This window comes from Callorhinus ursinus, unplaced genomic scaffold, assembly GCF_003265705.2.
Source record: "Callorhinus ursinus isolate GAN/ISIS: 27379988/994484 unplaced genomic scaffold, GSC_fseal_2.0 scaffold7, whole genome shotgun sequence".
Taxonomy (NCBI): Eukaryota; Metazoa; Chordata; class Mammalia; order Carnivora; family Otariidae; genus Callorhinus; species Callorhinus ursinus.
This window is the reverse complement of record NW_027397069.1, coordinates 53,641,205-53,657,272: the sequence shown is the minus strand read 5'-3', so window position 1 is coordinate 53,657,272 and position 16,068 is coordinate 53,641,205. Positions and strand designations below refer to the sequence as shown.

Here is a 16,068-nt window from a genome sequence, read left to right as displayed (position 1 = left end):
AAAGAAAGAAAGAAAGAAAGAAAGAAAGAAAGAAAGAAAGAAAGAAAGAAAGAAAGAAAGAAAGAAAGAAAGAAAAGAAAAGTAAAGAAAAGCTCCAATCTACAATACTATATCATGTTTTCCATCTTTAAGATTTCTAGTTGCATTTTAGATTAAATCACCACTGCAGGACTGAACAATTCATACACTCCAACCACTGTCAAAGTGTTATGGAGAAATAGAAATTGACTAGCAAGAAGGTCTAAGAATACCACTTCTGAGTCAGAAGAAAATTATGGAAAGAACTGAGTTTAGCCTGATAGCTTTTATGCCCAGTTCATAACAGAATAGGTTTCTAGATTTCTAGAAATAGGATTACTATGTCAATGTTTGTTCATATTTAATGAACTACCAAAATTCAGTTTGCAATACAAAAAAGGGGTTCCAATGTATGGTCCCATCAACAATGCATAATATATATATATATATATTTTAAAGGATTTTATCTATTTTTTTGAGAGAAAGAGAGAGCAAGAGAGCACAAGCAGGGGGAGCTGCAGAGGGACAGGGAAAAGCAGCCTCCCTGTTGAGCAGGGAGCCCGATGTGGGGCTCGTTCCCAGGACCCCGGGAATACGACCTGAGCCTAAGGCAGATGCTGAACCAACAGAGCCACCCAGGCACCCCCCATCAATACATAAAAGTGCCCATTCCCCACACCTCACCAGTAGTCATTAGGGGAATGCAAATTAACCACAATAAGTTACTAGCACATACCTATTAGAATGTCTAAAATTTAAAAGAGTGACCATACTGAGTTTTGGTGAGGATGTGGAGAAACTGGAATTCTCATATATTGCTCATGGGAATGTAAAATGGTTCAGCCACTTTGGAAAAGATTTTAACAACTCTTATTCTTACCATGTGATCCAGCCCTTCCACTCCTAGGAATTTACTTAAGAGAAACTGAATTATATATCTATACAAAAATTTATACACAGTTGTTCACAGCAGATCTAAACGTCCATTAACAGGTACACAGATAAACAAATTATGTTGTATCCATGCAGGAGAATACTAATAAGCAATAAAATTAAGGAATGAACTATTGATACATGTAATGACATGGACGAATCTCAAAATCATTATGCTAAATGAAAGAAGATGGATTAAAAAAAGAGTACATACTGTATAATATCACTTATATAAACATTTAGAAGATATAAATAAAAAGAAAGGAGGTCATTTTTTGGAGAAAGGAACATGAGGATGGTGGTGGTAAAATTGCAAATAGGCATGAGGAAACTTTTGGGGGTAACACATGTTCATTATCTTGATTATGGTGATAGTTGCCAGGGTGTGTACATATGTTAAAACTTAGCAAACTGTACACTCTAAATATGTGCAGTTTATTGTTTGTCAATTATACCTCAATAAAGCTGTACATATACATACATACACATATAGACATATATTATACATAGGTATGTATATTATTATACCTCATTAAAGCTGCATATACAGCAATTGATAGAGAGATTGATAAATTGAGTGCTTACCATGTGCTAGGCAGGCACTGTTCTGGATGTTGAAAATTCAGTGATGTCAAACAAAGTCCCTGCCTTCATGGAACTTTCCTTCTAGCAGAAAGACATTACCCACCTGCTCGGCAAAAAGTAAATAACTATATAAATAATAAAGAAATGGGCTACCAATATTTTCCTTTATGGTTTTTCTCCTCCAATGAAGAACAACATAAATGAAAATGGCAAAATTCAGTGTAGCATTAAGATACTCATATTTTTCATAATATCGGAAACAGACTGCTACTTTGATTGTTAAGGTACTCAAGTAAAAACTACTAACCAAAGGTTAAGTACTCCTTCCCCACCAAAAAATCTGGTTATCTAAACTTACTTCTAAATACCTTCTGGGTTAAAGAGGACATGAGAATTGAAAGTATACTCTTCAGAAATGATAAAAATGCTAACATCTTGTGGGTTGTAGTCAAAATAACATTCAGAAGAGAACTCATCGCCTTAAGCACATGTGTTTAGAACACAAATTTTCTAAGCACTGACTCAAGAAGCTAGAAAGAGAACAACATAAATTCAAGGAGTGTTGAAAGAACAGATCAATAAAAATAAAAGCAGAAAATAATAAAACAGGAAGAAAAGTAGACTCGATTAACAATGCCAAAAGCTGATTATTTGAAGAGAGCAATAAAAGAGTCAAACCTATGGGAAGTCTAATAAAAAGAAAGTTGAGAGAGAAACAGAGCGAGAGAGAGAAAACTTGGTAGATGTGAGATTCAAACACGACTTGAAACCCAGTTCATCTTGAACAAGTTACTTGACCTCTTTAAGCTTAAGTTTCTCATTCACAAAACGAGGACAGTAACATGGTGCTTATTTCATGGGGTTGTTGTAAGGATTAAATTAGGTCATCTATAAGGGTTCAGCACAGGGCCTTACACGTGATATGCATACAGTAAATATTATGACTATGATTGTGATTAATTGTGTCTCGTAACTAGTACATTGACAGTACAAATAAATGCTAGTTCCTTTTCTCCTTGTTGCCATAGTTCCACACATCAGATCATTTCCCATCGTTCATGTCTTATCACTAATTTATTTCTAAGGTCACATCAGCTCAGGGCAAATGAGATATGCTAAGACAGTAGCTTGGGGGGCAATGCTGAAAACATCAATGTTTGTCTGAAAATAATTTTGACACAAGATTGCATACTCTTCGTGTGAACAATAGAGAAATGCACGGCTCAGAGGTAATTGGCTTTCCGGCATTACTGCCAAAACACAATTCTCCCTCGCAGGACGTATGCAGTCAGGGGTCCCCTGTATCCTCCAAGGTGGGCTGGAAAGAGTGTCCCTGGTATGAGAATAATAAATCACCTTCAAGTCCCAAGCACTAAAGACAAAATAGGGAACCAGTGAGCTTTCTGAGGATTGTCTATTTGGGGCAGGGATCTCTCTGAGCTTATAGGGAGATGAGGGAGACACATCTGAACCATGAGCTGGTTTGAGTTGCCCCACATGGAAAAGGAAAAGGAAGAGCTGAGGCCTTAGGAACCAGGAAGACTGGTTAAACTAGGACCTGGACATTCTGATGCACGAAGTAGGAGGAAGTCCTGGGTCACAGATGGAGATGACAAAAGGTGGAAGGGTTGGAAACAAGGGTTTGTGGAGAGACAAAAAGGACACTGAAGCCCAGAGCTGAGCCAGAGAAGAGCTACTGTCAATCCTAATCATAGAGAAGTCCAAAAGAAAGCCCTGTCAAAGCCTGTGGAAAGAGATTGGAATTGAAGTGACTTGAGGTAAGAGATGAGTATAAGAACCTCAAGTATAGCCACAGTCGGGCAGCATCTTGTCACCCCTTCCTGGCTTCTTGATGGTGTATGTCCTGCTTATCTTGCAGCCCTGCTGTAAACTATTGACTAATAATTGATTCCTAATTTGCCTAAAGTCTTACTCTTTATTTTTTCCTTCTATATGCTGCTTGGGAAATCCTCTGGGAATAGCATTGATAGCCATTTGGGTGGTGATGTTGGGACAAGGGTTCAGTACATGGACCATATACCAGGCTAGGTGGTTCTAGGGAATAGGGTGAGAAATTTTCTACAGCCCTCCCTCCTAACTTTAATTTTAGGAACCCCAAAAGGTGGCCTTACCTCAACTCATGACACAGGCAATTATTTCAATGTACAAAAAGAGTTAGAAATTTCATTTTGTTTCTCATTGCACTGTGATATATATGACATCATCAGTCCAGACTATACTACTAAGCTTTAGAAACATTACACAAAGCCTTGCAAAAATAAGACAGTGAACTGGTTTCCAAGTGTTCTCTAGTGACTTGGGTCTGAGACATGAAACCCTGGCTAGGAACTAGCACACCAGATAGGAATCTCAGAAGGGGGCAGGATTAAATAGAACCAGTTCTAAAGAGTAGAGTCTCAATGAAGTTTCTTCTAGGTGGGACTCTTATACTTTCTCACTGACCCATGCTTTGTATTTTCACTGGTTGGGACAGCATTCTTGACCCAGAGCAAATCTAAGATCCTGATTCTTGAATGGCTTGGCAGGGAGACAGTCCCAGGATTTCCCTCCAGGTTGCAGATATGCCACAATATTTTCTCAGACCAACATTGGTTCAGGCTGGAGGGGTAACATCAGTTTTGAGTTCCTGTTGTTGCAGAGAAGTCAGAGGCCTTGTCTGACCTTTGACCAGGCTTCAATACAGTCTGTCCCCTCAAAGCAATTTGGGTGAAGAGCCAATTACACAGGAAGGCTATAAATGACCAGGTCCACTCCAGAAGTTATAAGAACACTCCCAGGTGAGGGCGTGAGGAATAACACTTCACTGAAGGAACAGGGAGAAGATGTCAAGGCTATAATATGGCTTTGGGATTGGTGGCCTACTTTATCTACACTGGGGTCAAGCCCGCATCCCTATCTGTAGTGGGAGATAGGTCCTACTATCAATCATTGGGAGTGGCTGGATCTATCAGACCACACAACAAACTGGCAAATGACTTGGCACAGAGTTTCATCATTTCCATGCTGGCTGCCAGGAAAAAGCAAATGGTTCCTCCTTCAAAGCTCTGACCCAAGGGTGGATAGAAGAAACCTTGTTCTCAGTTTCCCATACCCCAGCTGAGACAAAGTAAATCCTGCTGAAGACTCCACTGATGTTAAGAGAGAACAAGAGAGAGGCTATATAAAGTATTGGCTTACTCCTTCCTTTCTTCTCTCCTCTCCATCCCAAAATCCCTGCTCAAATTCCAGCTTGCATTGTCTCTCGTATGGACTCCTGCAGCCACTTCTCCATTTGTTTCTCTACATCCTTCTGTCTCCCCATGCCATCCTGGCGACTGTATCTGATCTCTGTTTAAAATTCATCAATGTCCTCAAGGAACTGCCTTTCTAGATTCTTATCTCCTTCAGTGAAGTTGCCCCATTAACTACGGTAACACAGAGCATACAGCACATGAGCCATAGGGAGTTGTTGGTTCTATTTCCTTTGATTACTGTCATGGTTGGCATAGCCCTGGCTTCCTGTGCTGATGTGCTGGCAGAACCAGCCACATAAAGGATAATTAACAATAGGAAAAAAGGCCCTTCTTCAATTTTACTCTGGAGGCCTAGATTTTTTTTTTAATATCTTTTTGTTTTTAAGAATATGCAGTTTCTTGGGAGAATTAAGTATGCCAAAGATATTGAAATTTCTTAAATGTAGGCTAAAGTGAGACTACTTCTTATTCTTACCACAAAGTGAAAATTGTGCCAATTGTATTTTCTTAGTGACTGGAAAATGTCTCTAATAAAACTCATGTTTTTCTGAAAGTTTTTTCTTCAACAGGATGATTATGTCCCACTGGGCTCAACAGTATTGTTGATTATAACAATAATATACCCAAAGGAAAAAAAAAGTCACAAAAATTTTCAGATCAGGAAATGCTTAAAATGTTTCCAAAAAATGTTTACCAGGAAATGTTATTCCAGAATCAAAACATTTCCTGCATGACGATTATACTATGCAGAAAAATCATGTGATGTGATGTGAGTTATGGGGTCTTATAAAAAAGAATTTTTATGATGGGATATATTTTTTAAAAGAATTCATTATAAGTAACATGAGAGAAGTGAGAATTGCCCAGAATCATACTTTCCAAAAAGTTTATTATTTACATAAAAATTTAAGCCTTATACCTTATAGAAAAATACAACAAATAAAGTGGGAATTCACCAATCTCTCATCAGTCAGTGAACTTAATTCCAGGCAAGTCTTGGTGTAAATATATGCGCTTGTGTCAATCTTATGTAAATAGTTTTAACAATGTGTACTGTATCAGCAACATATCATAGATAGCTTCCTCTGTCAATAAGTCTAGATCTGCAGTATTAATGTTCATACTGTGCTGTGTATCACATGTATCCACTGGGATGTTCCAATTTGAGTAGCAGCTCTCTTAAACATCAAGTCCTCATGTGATATATGAAAAAAGCTGGGGTCGGAGGGATGGGGGAGAAGGGGGCACCTGAGTGGGTGGAGGGGTCTTTCTTGGAAGTGATCTTCCTCATATGTGTCTACAGTCAGGACCAGTCATATGCCCACCTTAGACAGTGCCAAATGAGAATGAATTAATAAGATAGAGTCAGTCAAGCTAGGATTTCTTCTCTGTGACTCACTGCATTACTACCTGAACAAAAACAGGGTTCTGTGAGCAAGAAAAAGGAGATGAAACACAAGAAGCAAGTTTAAATCCATGAATGCACAATGATACCAACAAACTCATTTGGTCACAATTGGAGCATGCTAGGGAAACAACTCATTGTTTTGAAAACTGGCAAATTAAGGGAAAGAATCATGTGTGTCCTATATCACCGGGAAATCAAATCATTGAGGAAAGTATTTCCCCTCTATAGACGTATTCCAGCTAATAAATGAAGAAGAAATGATAGAGTTAGGATTGCACCATTTAAAACATCTACTGAATTACATTAGTATTTAATTCAGTGTATCATATTCAGTCAGTATAACATGGATATAGGCATTGAGTATCAACAACTATTAACATTGCAGAAACAATCCAACATTATAACCCTCTCAATGGAAGGACACAACATCATCTAAGAAGTCATCTTGCCAAAAAGTAAAAAATAAAACCTGAATATAAGGAAGGTTCTAGGTTACTAATTTATGGGAAATATGGAGACTGCCTTCAGGAAATTCCAGATTTTGGAAGATCTAGAGGACAAAGAACCTGGTGTCTCTAACAAATACATTGCAAGGAAACAAAAGGTGCTGGAGAGTTAAAAGAAACTTAAAGGACATATCAACCAATTGCAACATGTATACTTTGAATCCCAAGTCACTCAAACTTTTAAAAAAAACATATGGTACTTGTAAGATAAACTGAACTCTGAAAGGATCTTTCATGGTCAAGGAATTAGTGTTATTTTTTCAAAATATCATAATAGTATTTTGGTTGTTTTTCAAAAGAGACTCCTTATCTTTAGGAAACATCCACTGAAATATTTACAGATGAAATGATAAGAAATGATAAGATGCTTCAAAATAATATGGTGGTGGAGAGAAGTACTGATAAGACAAGTTTGGCTGTGAATTGCTAATTCATGAAGCTGAATGACAGGTGCATGGGGACATATTAATCATTCTGTCTATTTTTGTATATGTTTGAAATTTCCCCTAATAAAAAGTAAAAAAGAAAAAGAGAGGAAGAAAGAGAGAGAAAGAGAGGGTAGCTTTTAGGTGGACAATCAACAGTATTTGCCATACTTTATCTAACTAGTTTGTTATAGAATATATAGGTTGCTTTCTACTTTTCCCAATTATAAAAATGCTATACACCTTTCTGCATATATCTTTTCATACTAATAAATTCCTAAAGGCGGGATTATTGAGTCAAAGGACAAATTTAATACCTAAAGTCAAAGCCTTCCAAAGGGCTCTCCCAAACTACACTTTTGAGATTTTAGAATTATTTAAATAAAGCCAGTGAGAATTTTATCAAGACAATGTTACACTTAAATTAATTTTAGGAAAATTGGCATCCTTATATTATCGCGTCTTCCTATCTACAAATAGCATGTTTCTCCATTTTGCCTTCCTTTGTCTCAGTAGTTTTATAGTTTTCTTCATATTGATTTTTGTGTATTGATTTTGAGCTGGCTGCATCACTAAACTCTATTATTTCTAAAAGTTTTTCAGTGTGTTTTCTTGGGCTTTTGAGGTATACATAGGTCATGCCAAAAGTGGGAACAACTAAAGTGGTGTTTGACAAGGAAATCCAGAAAAACCCAAATCCTGTTCTTGACCTTCTTTTCTCTAGAGTCCCCAAGAAAAATACATACACATGTGCACGCACGTGCACACTCACACACGCCCGTAAAATGAACAATCAAAAACCAAACCAAACCAAATGAAAAAAAAATGGAGCAAGGCAAATGATCACTATTATGTGATGATTTGCCCTGGGCTCTAATGTTAAACTCAGCAAATTGGGCCATACCAGTACATTATATATGCCTACATGATTTAGAACAAAAGCAGGCCAGGAAATCTTCCCTGTTTATTTCTACCTTAGAATCCCATCCTCAGTTGTGGCTCTTGCCCCTGCAATGCCAGGAGAAAGCTATGCAAGAACAAAAAAGTGTTTGCTCCAAAACTTGGGGCAGTTAGACTACATCACTGAGCTTGTCTTGCCTTTCAGGCACAAGGAATGAAAAGCCACAAGTGGAGTTAATATGTTGACTATCTCCCAAGAGGGGGGCTCTGACATTGTTTCAAGCCCTATTAAAAGAGTCACAAGAGCCCTTCCCAGTAGCTCCACTGGACAATGTGCTACCAGGGCACAGAAGAGCTCCATTCTCTTGAGAGGGTACCTGTAAAATGCCTTTGAACTTGATCAGTCCAAAATTGGAATGGAGCTAGGAGGTAGGGGAAAGGAGCTGTGTGTATCCCTTTAGCCAACAAATCTAATTGCATAGTTTATAAATAATAAATTTTCTGCATCCTTTTTAGTCTTCATATTCCTTGCTTTATTTTCTTATCTAAGTGCATTAGCTAGTACTTCCAGAATAGCATTAGAGTATTAAGTATGTATTTATTCCAATATTTAATGGATATGCTGTTAGAATTTCAGTGTTAAACATGAAGCTAGCTTCCAGTGCATATATGTAGCCATTTATTAAATTTTTTATCAAAAATGAATATTGAATATTGAGTTTTATCAATATTCAATATGCTCCCAGCATCAATTAAAATGTTTCTATTTCTTTGACTTATTATTCTTATGGAGAAGTATATTAATGTTTTCTCAAAATTAATCAAAATTTTCTCAAAATTTTCTTTCTCTAAGCCCATCCAACTGTTGCATTGAGTTCAAGGACTCTTACTGTCCTACCTGGGCTGATTGGATAGAGTCTTAACATGATCTCCCTGGCTCCAGGCTCACCATCCTCCCCACTGCACAACAGGGGGCCTCCTCAACACAAAGGGCATTAGGTCATTCTCTTGCTTAAAATCTGTTGTTAGATCCGGTGATATATCTTGCTGTTGCATTGCCAAGGTCTTTTATTATTTGGCCACTTTGCTTTCTACTTCATGTGGAAAGGGACCACATGGTCAAATGGAAAGAGCTCCAGATTGGAATCAGAGATAGATTTGAGTCCTAGCCCAGTGCTTACTAGTTATGTGACCTTAGGCAAGTTAGTTAAGTCTCTAGTATTTCATCTGAAAAACAGGGTCAGAATTAAGTTGCAGTTTATGGTAGGGACTAATTAAGACAATGTACTATAAAGAGTGCAATCCAAGAAAACACTCAAGAAATTATTGCTACTTTAGTCTTCTACTATTACTCTATCCCCTCCACATATCCTTTGTTCTGCCTTGTTGAGCAGCTTACAATTCTCGAACAGATCATACTCTTTCTCTACTTGGAATGCTTCCCTTCCCTAGCACTCCCATCCCTAATGTTTGGTCTCTTAGCTAACTTGTGCACATCCTTAAAACTTAACGCCAAAGTTTTTTTTCTTTTGGGAAGCCTTTCTTGACCTCCTTCTGGTAGTTTGTTGTTCTCTCATTATTGCCGCAGTAACATGTACATGTATCTTATCTTCATTGCTTTGTATCTTAGCACCCTGCTGGGATACACCATGCCATATAGCACGGCAAAGAGGAAGGGTCTGCAAAGCCAAAGCAGAACTGACATCTCTCTAAAACACAGAGAGCTGGGCAGTGCTGCCTTTGTGCCTTCTCCAGCGGAGTGGCCTGGGCACTTATTCTCTCCCACACAACTGGGAGTAGCCAGGACCCCAGAAGGGTCGCCTGTCCTCACTCAGGAGTGGCAAAAGAGGAGGATGCTACATGGTGTCTACAGAATTATACTAGAATACTCCATCTTCCCAGCCCCTATGGGCTTTAAGGAGGGCTAATATTCCTACAAGGTTGCCCTTAGATGATGGAGTCAGAAAGTTATTCTTTTTTATTGCAAACCTGCTGTGATCTGTAGGGATAGAGGTTATGATAGCAATGACATTATCTGGAATACTTTAAAAGAAATGATAAATGATGAAATAATAGACCAAAAGAAAAAAAAAGGCACAAAAAATACCTACCTTTTATAGAGGCTATCACTTCTCTTCTGACCAAGGAATGTGTTGTGTTTAATGGTCTTCTTCCCCCTTCCCCTTCTCCTCCTTCTTTTCTCTAGAACAGTTCCCCTCATTCAGACTCTTTGCCCCAAAACAGTCCTTTTCAACCTTCAACTTCTGGCCAATTAGTTTTCCCAGAGTTTGGTCAGCTGATTCAATCCAAGTCTTTGCTTTATCTTCATGTTTGCAGTGTATTATTACCTTAAACATAGTGAGGGAAAGTGGGGGCAGGCGCATGGGACCTCTCTGTACTATTTTTGCAACTTCATGTGAATCTATAATTATTTTAAAGTAAAAGGTTAAAAAAGAATTTCTTCCTCTTAGAGTTCTATGAGAAATACCTCACCTTCCCATCTTGTGCAATGGCATTGTTGTTATCATTCATTTGATGGATAATGGGATTCTGCTATTTGTCCTATGAGTGGGATGATGCATTGGAAAAAGCACTGAAACTATGAATCCAAAGACTTGAGACAAATTACTTCATAATCTGGGCATCTATAAAATGAGGATTTATACTTAAACTCTCAGTTCTATGATAATGCAAAGAAACAATATACAAATTACCAGGATTTGTTAAATAAACAACTCATGCTAAAAGTGGTTAAAGAATAAACATTTACTTATTGCATAGTATAACAAAGCTAAAATTTTCAATGTTAAATACGTTTCAAGATTATTATACTTAAAATGTTGTATAAATCCAAATTATTGTATTTAAAATATTATAGAGTCAAAACATGCAGTGAACTCAGATGCTTCCTACAGAACTGATGGTACTCTAGAGAAGTGGTCTCTAAATATTTTTGGTCATGTACTTGGATTACAAAAAAAATGCACTATTGTCAATATACATATTAAATATTAGTAAAGTTTCATTTCTTAATTTAGATAAAAATAGAGGTATTCTAAAAGTTTCTTCCCAACTGCTCTAGAGGTTAGATTTGTTACAGGAAATTTCCTCTTCTATATTTTGGGACTATACCTGTTGAATCCTCTGTTCTGATCATTCTTCCTACAATCACATCTTAACAAAAGTTCTCCATTAGCGATAGGATTCATGGTGGAAACTGGAGAAAGCCTATGCTTTTTTATCATTTAGAAATCACCTTAGTACCTTTAAAAAGTCCTAAGGGAACTTCATGACTTTTAAAAAGTATTTTAAAAGGTATGTATATATATATATATATATTTGTAAAGATTTCATTTATTTATTTGACAGAGAGACACAGCAAGAGAAGGAACACAAACAGGGGGCATGGGAGAGGGAGAAGCAGGCTTCCCGCAGAACAGGGAGCCCGATGCAGGGGCTCGATCCCAGGACCCTGGGATCACAACCTGAGCCGAAGGCAGACGCTTAATGACTGAGCCACCCAGGGCCCCGAAAGGTATATTTAAGGTATTAAAGTTATTTTAAAAATACCTAAATCTTAAAATACTTATTTGTAAAGTATTATACCTTTAGAGAAAGAATTACTATAGAGGTTGATTTGTAAATTATGCATTATATTCTGTATGAAAGTGGTTTTCTATAACTTTGTTCTTTAAATAGTGACTCTTAAAATGCCTTAAATACAAAATAGTCTGGATAAAGGGAAAAAGGTGGCAGGAGAACTTGAGTGTTTGAATTAGAAACAATTCCTGTCTAATGAACCGACTCTAAACTTGTTTAATGATGGATTTTAGCTTTGGTGGTGATCAGAGGAAAAGCCTTTTCCTGAACAGAAAAACAAGCCAGTGGATTTTTTATGCAGACTCAGTATTATGCAGCTTTACCACAAGGAGAGGAAGGAGACAGCTGATCAGGGTATAAGAAAAGGTGACTTAAAGCCTTTTTGGATTAGGTATCCACCACTCTTAAGAGGTCGGTTTATCCAGGCAGTCAAGCCCAGGAGAATTGGCACAAACAATCCAAAATGAGAGTAAACCAACCATGGATTAATGCTTATGTTTAGGTCTCTTAATGACGTACGGAAGCCTATTTGAAGAGCTAAAGGGCATATAATCAGTGTAATTTGATTCCACATTTATTAAGCATTTTATGGTACAGAAATAAGGCATGATCTGTGCTCTCAAGAGTTTCACAATCTAGTGAGATATAAAAATCACAAATAGTAAAAGGAAGAAGGTATGTTTAGTAATAACCCCACCTTATCTCACTACCTTCCTTAAGTCTGACCACCTTCTCCCTTAAATACTTTCAAAGGAGTTCCTTCTAATTAAACTTTTCAAATAAAAAACCCAAGCTGTCCTTTCAATTATGGTTATGTTACCTTTTATATTAAAAGGCCAAAGGGTAACTGATTGTCTTAAGGGAAAAGCTTGTCTTAGGCAATGCCATGCATGTAAGACTCTTGCCCTGCTTACAACCTACAAAGTCAAGTAAATGCAAGCCTCTTTCTGGGTTTTAATGGACTATCCTGTGATAACAGACATAAACGTCTGCCAACTACAACAACTGCAATAAAAACACCTAGACATTCTGGAAGGATGTTTTCCCAATGAATGACAAAGACCAGACCAAACAACACCGACATGGTCACTGTGGGTTGTCATCTCAGTCTATCCGGCTGTACTACTTTTTGGCAAGTCACTTAAACGTTGAACCTGTGTCCTCATTTAAAAACCTGTGTAAAGGCATTCAGCTTACTTCACAGGAACAGCTAGTAACAGTAGTTGTGAAGCATTTTACCAAAACCCACTCAGGTCAACGTTAAGTGTAGTAAAGTGGAAGAAAGTATTGCACATTATAAAGCCGTGGTGCATTTTACTAAAACCTACCAAGGCCAACAGAAGTACAGTGTAATACAAGAAATTATTAAAATTAGTAAAGGGATAGTGCGGTTGTTCCGGAAGACCTTGGTCCCAAGGTAACTCAGGTCACCCCCTCAAGACAAATCACTCATTATTTCAACATTCGTTATTAGAAGGGTACAGGACTTCGGCCCCACAGCAGTGAGGTGAAAAGCAGGGGTAAACCGTGTGAGACGGGATTTGAGCTTCCTGATGGAGGGACCACCACAAGAAAAAGAGACAGGCGGCGGGACACGGACCGTAGAAAAGGTTGCCCACAGCACCACACACTCGCCTCACCCTTCCGAGTCAGGCATCTCCAAATTCTCAAGCCTCTGGGACCCAGAACCCTGGAGAAAGTGGGGGTGTCCCGCAGGGCGGAGATGGGCCCAGAGGGCGAGGCGGGGCGCCGTCCTGGGGTTCGCTCGGAGAAGACGGGGAGTCGGCGGGCAAGGGGCGGGGGCGGCAGTGGGCTGCCGGGCGAGAGGAGGAGGGGCGAGGCTCCGTCGCCGGCCCCCTCCCCTCGAGTGCGCTCCCCTCCCTTCCCATCCCCGGCCTGGCACCCGAACGCAACCCGCCGAGGCCGGGCGGCTTCAGGGGGAGGCGCCAACTCGTCGCTGCGCCGGGCCCCCGACCGAGCAGTAACGGCGACCCAGAGGGCGGAGCGGATGCGGCTCGGGCCTGCGCTGAGGTAAGGGGACAGGATGGCGTAGGAAGTCAAGAGGGGACGCCGGACTCGAAGCCGGCCACTCTCAGATTCCCCCGCAACGGGCCATTTCTCCCCGCCCTCTCAGTCCGAACTCCGGGACGCAGCGACGGCTGACGAGCAGCCCCCGGGGGTTTACACCCCCGCCCAGGCCTAGGGCCGAGGCGTCGCCGCGCGTGCGCAAACCCGCCGGCGGGGGCTGGGCGCGCGACTCTGCGATTGTTACCCCCCCCAGGCCGCGGGCCCTGGCGGCGCTGCGCGTGCGCGAGCCTCCTAGCTGACAGGGTGCGCGGGACGAGGGTCGCGGCTCGCGAGGCTTCGCCGCCTCCCGCACGCGAGGCAGGGCGTCGTTCCGGATTGCGGGGGTGGCGCCTGCCTCAGAGTTTCTCTTTCTTTCCCCATTCGTCGCTCCGCGTAGGCTGCTACTGTTTTCATTTCGGCCGCCTCGACTCGAGGCTGGTGTCCCGAAAACCCACTCACCTAGCTCCCGGCCCCGAACCTGCTCGCTAGCTCAGTATGATGCCTTCAACCTTGGGTCCTGCTGTCGAGGGACAGCACAGAAAGTTTGGCTAAGCTAGGTGAAGCTGCTGTGGAGGGATGGGAGGAATCGCCGTAAACCTTTAAGCAGGAAGGTATTGCTCTGCTCAGCCCCGGAAATAGAAGTTTTCAGATGCTGAAAACTTTCCAAGTGCTCCGCCTTGGCCTGAGTTGGAAGGCGAGTTCAGAGCGAACTTTTTGTTTTTGTCTTTGGGAAGTTACATAAAATGGAGCAGTGCGAGTCCAGGACTGTCACAAAATGCATGTCACGGAGCTGCCTCCTATCGCTCTTGGCGACTTAGCCTTAGAGCTGAATGAACGTGGTAGAGTTCACCAACTCCTTTGGGACGACGACGCTCTTTCCCCCAGACTCAGAACGAGCGTCACTGTTTAATGTTTATTGAGCCTCCTGGCTTCGCACCCTTCTAGTACCAAGTTCAAACTTGGCTTTACATCTTCCTGCGCAGTGGTACTTAGTTAAAGTCAGTTTGGTGACTCCTGAGGCTACTTGGAGCGGTTTTTAACAATGTCATTACTGTGCCTTGTAATCTTCTATGATGTGCTGTTACAGACATTTGTGGGCTGGAATAGAAGAAGCATTTACTATCAGAGAATCTGAGTAATCTAGCTGAAAGGTAACCTCTATTTCCCAGGGCATTAGGCAGTCAGTATACATATATGTTATTAAGTAGCAGGTAAAGGCAACTGGAATGATACATTCCTGCACACCCCGCTTCCACCATGCTGGCCTCATTGGGCTTGCTGGGCTTACCAAGTGTTCCTCCACCCTAGGGGCTAGGCATTTGCCATTTCCTCTATGCTCAAAGCTCATTTTCCCCCTCCACCCATATATGTATGGCACCTACCTTAATCCAAGGCTCAAAACAATTGCCATCACTTCAGAGAGGTGACTCATGTCATTTAAAATAGCCACTGCTTTCTCTTTCCAACCTCTTACCCTGTTCTCTTTGGCTTTTTAGCACTTATCACTGTCAGATAATACGTATTTATATGTGTATGCTCTATCTCCCGCATATTTAGAGCACAATAGATATTTGTATAAATGAAAGTGAAATCTGACACCAGAAATATTTTGTTCTGAATTCTCAGTATGTAGTCACTCATTCATTCAACAAATATTGAGTGATTACTTCCCATCAGGTTCTGTTCAGGTATTTAGGATATGTCAGTGAACAAGATAGACAAAGATCTCTTCCCTCTGGAGCGTACATTCTAGAAGAGAATGATTGCCAGTAAACATATTTGTTTATCATTTAGAAAATTATAAGAGCTATGAAAAAATGAAAAAGAAGAGCAGAGAAAGAGGCCTGAGAGTACAGGTGTGGGTGGCAATGGTTATGGTTATGGTGGGTCTGAAGGATAAACTGAAGGTGATGTTCAAGACAGAGAACTAGGTTTTCAAATTATCTTTCTGGGAGAAAATGTTCCTCGCCCTTCTCCACTATAAATTTGATGGGGGCCCACAGCATGACCATTGTGACAAATAAAACCTTATTTTATAGTATATAGGTAAAACATTTTTTTTCCAAATTGGGTTCAATTTATTCAGAATTTTACAGTTTAACCTAATACATCAAATGAAGAGACTGGGCTCTTAAGTGGAAGAGACTAACCAAATGACTACTACAGATGTGTTGAGAAAAAGTGTCTATTTTCTGCACGTATTACTGTACTTTGCAATTGCTTCTTAATGTCTCTCTGACTGTGATTAGTGAATTTTTTTTTTTTTAAGATTTTATTTATTTGACAGAGAGAGAAAGTACAGGCAGGGGGAGCGGCAGGGAGAGGGAGAGGAAGAAGCAGGCTCAATCCCAGGACCCTGGGATCATGACCTG

General features: G+C 40.2%; 1 protein-coding gene and 1 pseudogene across 19 annotated transcripts in view; one reads left to right on the top strand and one right to left on the bottom strand.

The window, feature by feature from the left end:
- LOC141373066 (cytochrome c oxidase subunit 7C, mitochondrial pseudogene) overlaps window positions 1–1,571 on the bottom strand; it is a 14,786-nt pseudogene extending 13,215 nt beyond the window's left edge.
- An 11,949-nt stretch (window positions 1,572–13,520) lies between these two features.
- RCBTB2 (RCC1 and BTB domain containing protein 2) overlaps window positions 13,521–16,068 on the top strand; it is a 44,271-nt gene continuing 41,723 nt past the window's right edge. For 12 of the 19 annotated variants that reach the window (XM_025874911.2, XM_025874902.2, XM_073894549.1 and 9 more), the window contains exon 1: window positions 13,521–13,660. The gene's annotated coding sequence lies outside the window, so the exon portion shown is untranslated. The remainder of the gene's footprint in view (window positions 13,661–16,068) is intronic. The other 7 variants (XM_073894550.1, XM_025874908.2, XM_025874900.2 and 4 more) reach the window with 4 other exon arrangements.